This window comes from Lepidothrix coronata, unplaced genomic scaffold (genome assembly GCF_001604755.1).
Source record: "Lepidothrix coronata isolate B3197 unplaced genomic scaffold, Lepidothrix_coronata-1.0 Scaffold62, whole genome shotgun sequence".
Taxonomy (NCBI): Eukaryota; Metazoa; Chordata; class Aves; order Passeriformes; family Pipridae; genus Lepidothrix; species Lepidothrix coronata.
Window position 1 is genome coordinate 249,687 of NW_016690242.1, and position 8,493 is coordinate 258,179.

An 8,493-nucleotide genomic window follows, 5' to 3' on the forward strand; every position below is an offset into this window, starting at 1 on the left:
TCCATCAGGGAAAGCTGTGCTGCCCTGTGCAGTTATGTGGTTTTGGGGCATAACATTAACTGTTATTTATCACAGCACAGCACTATCCCAGTCATAAAACAAATTTGCAGTCATAAAGCAAACAATAATTACAAATGCCTCTCAAGAGGGTAGAATATTCTTGTTTCTAAGTCGAAGTTTAAGTGTTTTAATTGAAGATTTAATTGTTTTCATTTTTCTCAGTATATGTTTTTTCTTCAATGGGACTTTTAAAAATCAAATTGAAGAGTCTAGAGACATCTTGTTGGTGATAATTTGTCATTACTGCTAGAGGTTTAAAATGTGTTTTATATTTGGGGAGGGTAATCACTGTCCTTTTGAAAGAAAATCAAGAATAAAATCCTCATTGGAAGTCTCTGCCTCAAAGAGCTTATTATTTTTTACACTAATTCCAGGGAACAACAGCCTGTCAGTTCCCTTCCCTGAGAGATCTTTGATTAAATAAAGAAAAACTTCACTCTGTTAGTAGCTGAGCTCACAAGCAAAGTGAAGTGGCTGTTTTATCATGGTAGTTTTACCTCAGACCTCTTCCAGTCCAGTGTAAATGATGTGGATACTGCAACTGTAATATATTCTGGTCTTAGCTGAGTGAACACCACTATATAGTTGTTTCTTGGTATCTCAGTAAGATTTTTGTTGTTCTTTACTTGAAACAATTTAAAACACCTGTGATCCAGACATATAAAAGGGGATTTTGCATACTTAATTCCTTGAAAAGTGAGCAAGTATGTGGATCTCAAAGCACTCAAAATAATTTTTAAAATACTTTTTTTTCAAAGAAGATCTTAATGTTAGCAGTATCCTTCCCTTATTCTGTCCGCAAAAGAGGAAAAAATTAAAAACTTTCCTTTACATCTCATCACTCAGTTCAGAGGCTTGTAACTGGTATTTTTTTTCTAACACTGGCGATTTTGGAATATGCAAAAGGCTGTGCCAGCATAAGTACCTATGGGTTGGAAGCTGATTCGGCTTATTTCTACACATCATTTCCAGGTTGATAACTTCTAAGAGATAAAAAACTGGATACTGATTTAAACTATATCGTTGAGTTTTTTGGTTGCTAATGAAGTTCAGAAGAGATGAGAAGAAACATGACATCCCTCTTCATTTCAAGCTGAAAATCACATCAACCTTAAGGCAGATTACCCACAGTAGCAACACCTTTGTGATCTCTGTTTTTTTCTAGAGTTCCTCATTGCTCACTTAGACACTATCACCTCATTCAAACTGTCTGTAAGACATGTATACAATCCCATGCGGCTGTTTTTATTCCTCACTAATAACCTGATCAATCTTCTTGATGTCTCAGGGCCCCTCCTGGATCTTGCAGCTTTGCCTGACTTGTGCTGAGACACCCAGGCTGGAGAGTCTGTCCTCTCCACATCTCACACTCTCCTCAAGTCCAAAATCATCCCCTCTGACATCCAGAGCTGCAGAAAGACCTACCACTCTCAGTCACAGAAATACATGTCTAAAATCAAAAATCCATATCCTAAACTACAGGACCCTTTTCCTCTCTCATTCCCCATTACATGTTTTAGAGCTCTGCGAATCCATGTGCTCTTGTACCTGCACACACACCTTTGCGTGGAAGGGTTCAGCAGGAACTGATGAAGTTTTGCTCCCTCCCCCCTTATTTGGCCTTCCCAGTCCCAGTCTACAGCTGCTTTGGAAAAAACAGGGCAGATTTAGGAGAGAGTTAGGATGCAGGTGCTCATAATAGACAAGCTGATGAGCAAACCTTACTTTTGTTGGTAAGAAAGAGACAGAAGATCAAATTACAGACCTTCTTCAAAATTTCCCCTGGAGTAGGGTGACAGTACTTCTTGGATGGAAAAAAAGGTACAGACAAATAACAAATACAGTTTAGATTAAGACAAACTGAGGGAGAACACCCTTTTGTTAAGTACAGAATGCATTTTTCCTCAGGTGGATGTTGCAACTGCCCTTCAAAACGCAATTCAATTATTATTAGTTTAAATGCACTATTTCCAATGGTACTTATGAGAAGCTTTGCTAAATACTAATGCAACTTTAAAAGTAATTTATGAACTTTTTGCATGCATAATGAAAGGTAACTCTTTTGAAGCTCCTAATTTCTTTCAGTCTGCCAGTCTGTTTATACGGAAAACCAAATTATTTCTGCTGTGTACTTGCCACAGGAATAGGCATAATATCAAGACATCCAGGATTTGAAAGCAGAGCAGTAGAACATCATCTTCTTTTTCTAATTTCTTCTTTTTCTAATATGGGATAAAATAACAGACAAGTTACTGATTGTGCAGTACAGAGTATCCTTCACTAAAAGAAACATATCCGATCTTTTCTTAAAGTATAACTCTTTAATATTGTTTATAATTTCCTGACAACATTTTCTAGGTAAAGTGGCAAAATCAAGCTAAGCCCATTCTATTTGCTGAAATCAAATATATGAGAACTATTATATACTACTGTATTAAACACTTTTTCTTTTATTCTGCAATGGCATGATGTTTTGTAGATAATATTCTGGATTACTAGAAGGATCCTTTTGCAAGTCCTTTAGAGGCCACCTTTTCACTGTCTGTATTTTCTTTTTTGTTTCCAAGAAACCAAAAATGTAGAGTTTTTTACTGATGTTTTTTGTGCTGTTGTTGTTTCTACACCTGCTTCATTCACCTGTTGTATAAAGTCTGTTGGCACCAGAAGCAGTTTCCCAGGTACACTGCAATCAGCCAGCTGAGAGTAGATGACTTTTCGGACACAAAGAGCCACATACAAGATTGACATGTGAGAACATGTGCTTCCAAGGAGAGAGACTAAAAGATCTGATCTCCTTTTTAGGACACCAAGGCACCATTTTGAGAAGGTTTTTCTGTGACAGTTTGATGTCAGTTCTAGAAAACCTCCTGTCCACAGCAAATACACAAAGTAAATTTATCTATATTTTCTGAATTTTTTTAGCAATAGTAATGTATATTTGGTTAAATAGGCAGAAAAAACCCAGCCTAATTCTTCCATTTATTTCTTAGATGTTCCCCATTAAGTTTGACATATGATGACTATTTCAGTGGATACATTCCTTTCTAATATATCACCTAATAATTACATGAATTCTATGTGCGTGGTCCACATAGAGACGGTTCTGAGGTATTGATGAACCATGATTGTTACAGAAGAGTAACAAGCAAGAGCATAAAAAGAATAATCTTAATTGAATTTTGGGTTGCTAGGGATTAAATACTGCCTATGTGTTCAGAAGTAGTGCATACTGTGTCAATTCCGATAAATAGAAAACACACACAAGGCCCATTTCAAAATGGTTAACATGCATACAAATAATAGAATACATGAATGCAGACTTACATGAAAGAGGGAGGATTTTTTACTATTTCTTAAATACGTGTATAATATATTAGATAGATATGTACAGTAAGTTGTTCTAATACTAGACATGACAGAAGACTGGCTTTTGCTTTTGAAAATAGTTGTTTCTTGGAGGAACTGCAGTGTGAATAGATTTAGTTGAAAGTTAATAGAAACATTTCAGAATGTAGGTAACAGAAATATCATTAATTTTCCACTAATTGACAAAACCAGTTAGCTATCTTTCCACTTAATATTTATTATAACATGATTTCTTTGTAGAAAGGAGGTGAAACATTCCATTGAAGTGCAGCTCTTACTAAACATCTGTGTGCTTGCAGAAGAATAGAATCATTTGCAGTAGAAGAGATGCCTCTTAGTCCATCAGTCTGAATCATTGGTGAATGGATTCCATTATTCTTGAAATAGATTTGAATATCTTTGGTGATGGAAATGCTGTAACCTTCACTGTCAGTTTGTTTCATTATGTAACTGTTCCTCCGGTTATAAGTTTTCCCTGCTGCATTTTAATCTAGTTGGTAGTATTTCTTGTTCAACCTCATTGACTAATGAGAGTAATTGATTGTTATACTCTTTATAGTGTTCTGTTAACTCTTTGTACATTTTTTGTTTCTCTTTGACTTACTTCTCCTTAGCTTTGCATAATAATCTCTCTTACTCTGTCTCACATATCTGATTATCCATATTTTTGCGTATATATTTGTATACCCATTTAATCCTTCCCTTTTTGTGGGGCTTTTTAAACTAAAATAGAACTGAAAAAGAACTCCTGTGGAGTCTGTAATACTATGTAATTCAGTAAGACATCACAAACAATTTAGTCTGGATATATATAGGTTAAATTTATTAAAAGCAGGTCCGTGCAGAGGATTGGAGACACTCCTGGAAGTCATTAAACCAGACAGTTCTGGATTCCTGTATGGGACAGATAATTCCATTCATAAATTTGTCAAGAACCACCTTAAACCCACATATGTTTCTTGCACTTTTTCCTCCTACCGAAAAGCTGCTTCATCATTTTGGAAAGAGAAAAGCTTTTAAAATTTTCACTCCTTCCTAGTTTATATTTTTTGTTGTTGTCCTGCCAGAGAAACACGTATTTTAAACATCTTTTTCCTTCCTGCTATTCTCCTTCATCCATCCATCCCTTCCAAATCCCCTTCTGCTTATCTCCCGTATATACATACAGAAAAAAAGTCCATGTCCTTGTTTTAAACTCCACTTTTTCTAAAGTCTTTCAGCCTTGTATTGAAAACTGGTTTGACCACTCACCTGGTCATCCTAGTAGCCCTCCTTTGTGTGTATTGCAACAGATTCAATTTCCCCTTGAGTACAGGCAATGAGGGTCATGTTCCACATTCCTGATGAGACTGAGCTGGTTCTTGTGCAATGGCAGTAATAAGTGTCTCTCCCTGTAGAAAGGACTCATTAATGTTTCTTGGGATCATTATTTTCATTTCATGGCCCCTCTGTAGTAAGGGCTCACTGTAACCTCGCTCTGCCTAGTGCAGGTCTTTCACCTCCTCCTTTATTGCTGTAGAATAAGCTTCTCCTTTATTTCAGAAATTCTTGCTGTTAGGTTTTGGTGCATGACCTTCTTCTGTGAGCTGTTAAATTTCACCTCACTCCACGTATTCCACTTCACATATTCCAGTCCTGAAGCTGTCTTTATACTTCAGGCACAAGGTTGGGGATGAGACAGCAGGTGACTGAAACCTGGTATCTGCTTGCAAAACAACTGAGTAGGTTTGAGTTCTCTTGTCCTCTTGCAGGAATCTGCTCTATAGCAATAGCTGGGTAGGCATGGTGGGTTGGCCTTGGCTGGCTATCAGGTCCCCACCAAGCTGCTCTCTCACTCTCCCTCCTCAGCAAGACAGGGGGGAAAAATAAGACGAAAAATCTTGTTGGTTGAGATAAGGACAGAGAGATTGCTCACCAGTTATCATCATGGGCAAAACAGACTCATCTTGGGGAGGATTAGTTTAATTTATGGCCAATTAAAAATAGAGAGAGTGAGAAACAGGAATGAAACTAAATCCATCTTCTCCCCACTCCCTTTCTTTCCAGGCTCAACGTCATTCCCAACTCTTCCATCTTCTTCTTGCTTAGTGGTGCAGGAGGATAGGGAACAGGGACAGTGGTCAGTTCATAACGCTGTATCTGCCACTCCTTCCTTCTCACTCTCAGATTTCAAAATGAGGTCCCACCCACGGTACACAATCCTTCACAAACTTCTGCAATGTGGCTTCTTCCCACACACTGGAGTTCTTCAAGAACTGCTCTATAAGTCTCTCATGGGCTACATGTCTTGCCAGAAATAATGATCCTGTGTGGGCTCTTCTCCAGAGGTCACAGCTCCTGCCAAGGACCTGCTCTAGCATGGGCTCTCCACAGGTTCTCTTTCAGGGCCTTCAATCTGCTCCACCATGGGGTCCTCCATAGGCTGCAGTGGGGCAGCTTACCTCACCATGGTCTTCACCATGGGCTACAGAGGACTATCTGCTCCAGTGCCTGCAGTACCTTCTCCTCCTTTTTTTCAGAGACCTCGGTGTCTGCAGAGTTGTTTCTCTTACTTTGTTTCTTGCTCCTCTCTCCCACAGGTGCTGTGCAGTGTAATTTACCCTTTGTTAAATATGCTATCTACCGGGTGCCACCAGTGTCACTGATGGGCTCAGCTTTGGGTAGCAGTGCAAACGTTTTGGAGACAGCTGGAACTGGCTTTATTCAATAGAGGGGCAGCTTCTGGTGTCTTCTCACAAAGGCCACCTCTAAAGTCTCCACTGCTATGAAAACCTGACCATGTTCACAAAATGCAGTAGGGAATGCTCCTGTCTCTTGCAGTGGTTCTGTCTGTGGCCTTGGGTGGATGCCCCCTAAGCAAACTGAACTAACAACCCTTTTTCCTCCTCCAGTTCCCGTGATTCAGACATTGTTGGGGTCATAGCTGCAGAGCACTCATGGAAGGAGAACACGACTGGGTCTGCGGGCAACTGATGCTGGAACAGGGACACCCCTGAGAGACTGTGATCCATGAGTGAGCCACACTGGAGCTGAGAGCACTAACAAGTGAGGAGAAGGGGAGGAGAAGGCGAAGAAACAGGGACTGATTTAAGAAACTATTATGCACCAACATCAACTTCCAGCACTGCCCATTGCCCCATTGGTGAGATTGGGAAGGACTGAGATAAATGTGATGAAAATAAGGCCAGCAGAGACAAGGAATGGGGAGCAGGCATGTTGGAGTGAAGTTGAACCTGTGGAAGGGGATTGAAAGGCCTTTGTTGTTTGTTTAATTGTCTATGTCTTTTTTTGTTTCTCAATCCCTGAATCAATAAGGAAGAGATTATGTTAGTTTACAATGAATTATCTGAAAATCCCTGTATTGATACTGTTTTGCCTGCAATAGCAAGCCAGAATATCAAGGCTGGCCGAAGGGTGTAATGTACATTGTGTATCCTGTCAAATAAAAGGACAGCCCTGTACTTCTCTATTTTCTCTGTGGGACCATGCCCTTGCAGTTTTTCCCCTTTCCAGTTCAGAAGAACAGAAGGCTCATGAATAATAGTACATAATATAGGAATTACTTGTATGCCTTTGTTATTTAGTCTTTCCATTTTCACTGATAGTGTTGTGCTTAGCTTATTTAAACATTTCCTAGAAGCAATTAATTGATGAAAGAGCCTACAGGTAGAAAAGGCCAAATGCTGCTTTTACCATGGCTACACAAGGTCCTCCATTGTGTCTCCAGAGAAGAGGAGGGCTTGGGACCATCTGACACACCACAAAGAAATAAAGGATACCCTGGAGCAGGGTGAAACTGCTGTACTGTCAACAGTGTTCAGGTAAGTCCAAAGCTCCTTTTGAACACAGAAACATGATAATAAGGATTCCTTCTGCTCCTTTCCAGCCACGTATGAACTCCCACTGAAGCAGCTGCTCATAGCCCTACTTCTCCAAGTTTGGTTTTCACTGTGTAGACTTTAACAGAGCCAGATGTGACATCGATCTTGTTTGTGCTATTCCCTAATTGAAAGGAAAGTATTTTGAATTATGAAAGTCTGTTTGGATCTCTGGAAGAAGATCACTGCACTTTATTTCACAATAAAGTCTTACCAAAAAACTGGTGAAATCACACTAGGGTGTTCAAAACAATTTTGGGTCTAAATTTTTTTTTATATAATACTCACATTATCAGGTGAACTACATAGGGTGTATTTTAAATTACTTGTTAACTTCCCAGCAGTGGTTGTGAGTACTAACTACTGTGTCAACAGACAAAACTTAGATCAAATGGCAAGACTTCTCCATTCTTTCCTTTCAAAAGGAAGTATCTCAGTGCTCATTCTTTTATAAAGAAATAACATTCTCCTCTGGCTGGGACATGATTAAGTAGAGCACTATACTAGCAGAATTCATTCTGACCGGCTGTTCTGGGGCTTAACAAAAGGTAAGACATTTCAGAATAGCCGTGCTGCATTTTTAGCACTCAGCTGTTGTTTGGAAGGGCCTATTCAAAATAATGCACAGGCTGGCCTTTGCCTCCTGTGTCATTAAGCTGTGTGGTTTATTTCTTTCCTATGGTCAAATACCCTGGGGATCAAATATTCTGCTCTCCCTCTAGATATGTCCCTAGAGCACTGAGCCCATTACAAGGGGGACAAACAACCAAAAAAGACTAAGATTATTACCAAGAAGTTTCACATAAAAGCAGAGTCTCCATTAAAAATATTATTTCTTACTTTTTTAGAAATGTTCTTGTGCTAATAAAGTATGGCAAATAGAACATCCTGAATGTCATATTTTATTTGAGCTCTCTAAATAAGTGGGGAAATCAGCCGAAACATGGCTTACAGCCTCATTTTTGAGTTTAGCACCATCTTCTCTTACTCTTTCCTTCCAAGTTTTACAGCCTTCTTCTGAATACACGAAAGCCCAAATAGTTTGTGCAACTAGAGATGTCACTGGATCTCAGCCTCACTGCAGAACTCAGCCAGTAGCGCTTGCCTTGGAATTCTCATACAAGTGAGATACCCAAATTGCTCTCTAAGCAACTGAGTTCATGAAACGTTCACAATTTATGGGTGCTGT

At 39.2% G+C, this 8,493-nt stretch overlaps 1 protein-coding gene across 2 annotated transcripts in view; it reads right to left on the reverse strand.

Moving 5' to 3' along the window:
- Positions 1–1,993, reverse strand: part of LOC108498728 (metalloreductase STEAP4-like) — an 86,727-nt gene extending 84,734 nt beyond the window's left edge. For both annotated transcript variants that reach the window (XM_017817790.1, XM_017817789.1), the window contains exon 1: positions 1,983–1,993. The gene's annotated coding sequence lies outside the window, so the exon portion shown is untranslated. The remainder of the gene's footprint in view (positions 1–1,982) is intronic.
- Between the last annotated feature and the right edge of the window lie 6,500 nt (positions 1,994–8,493).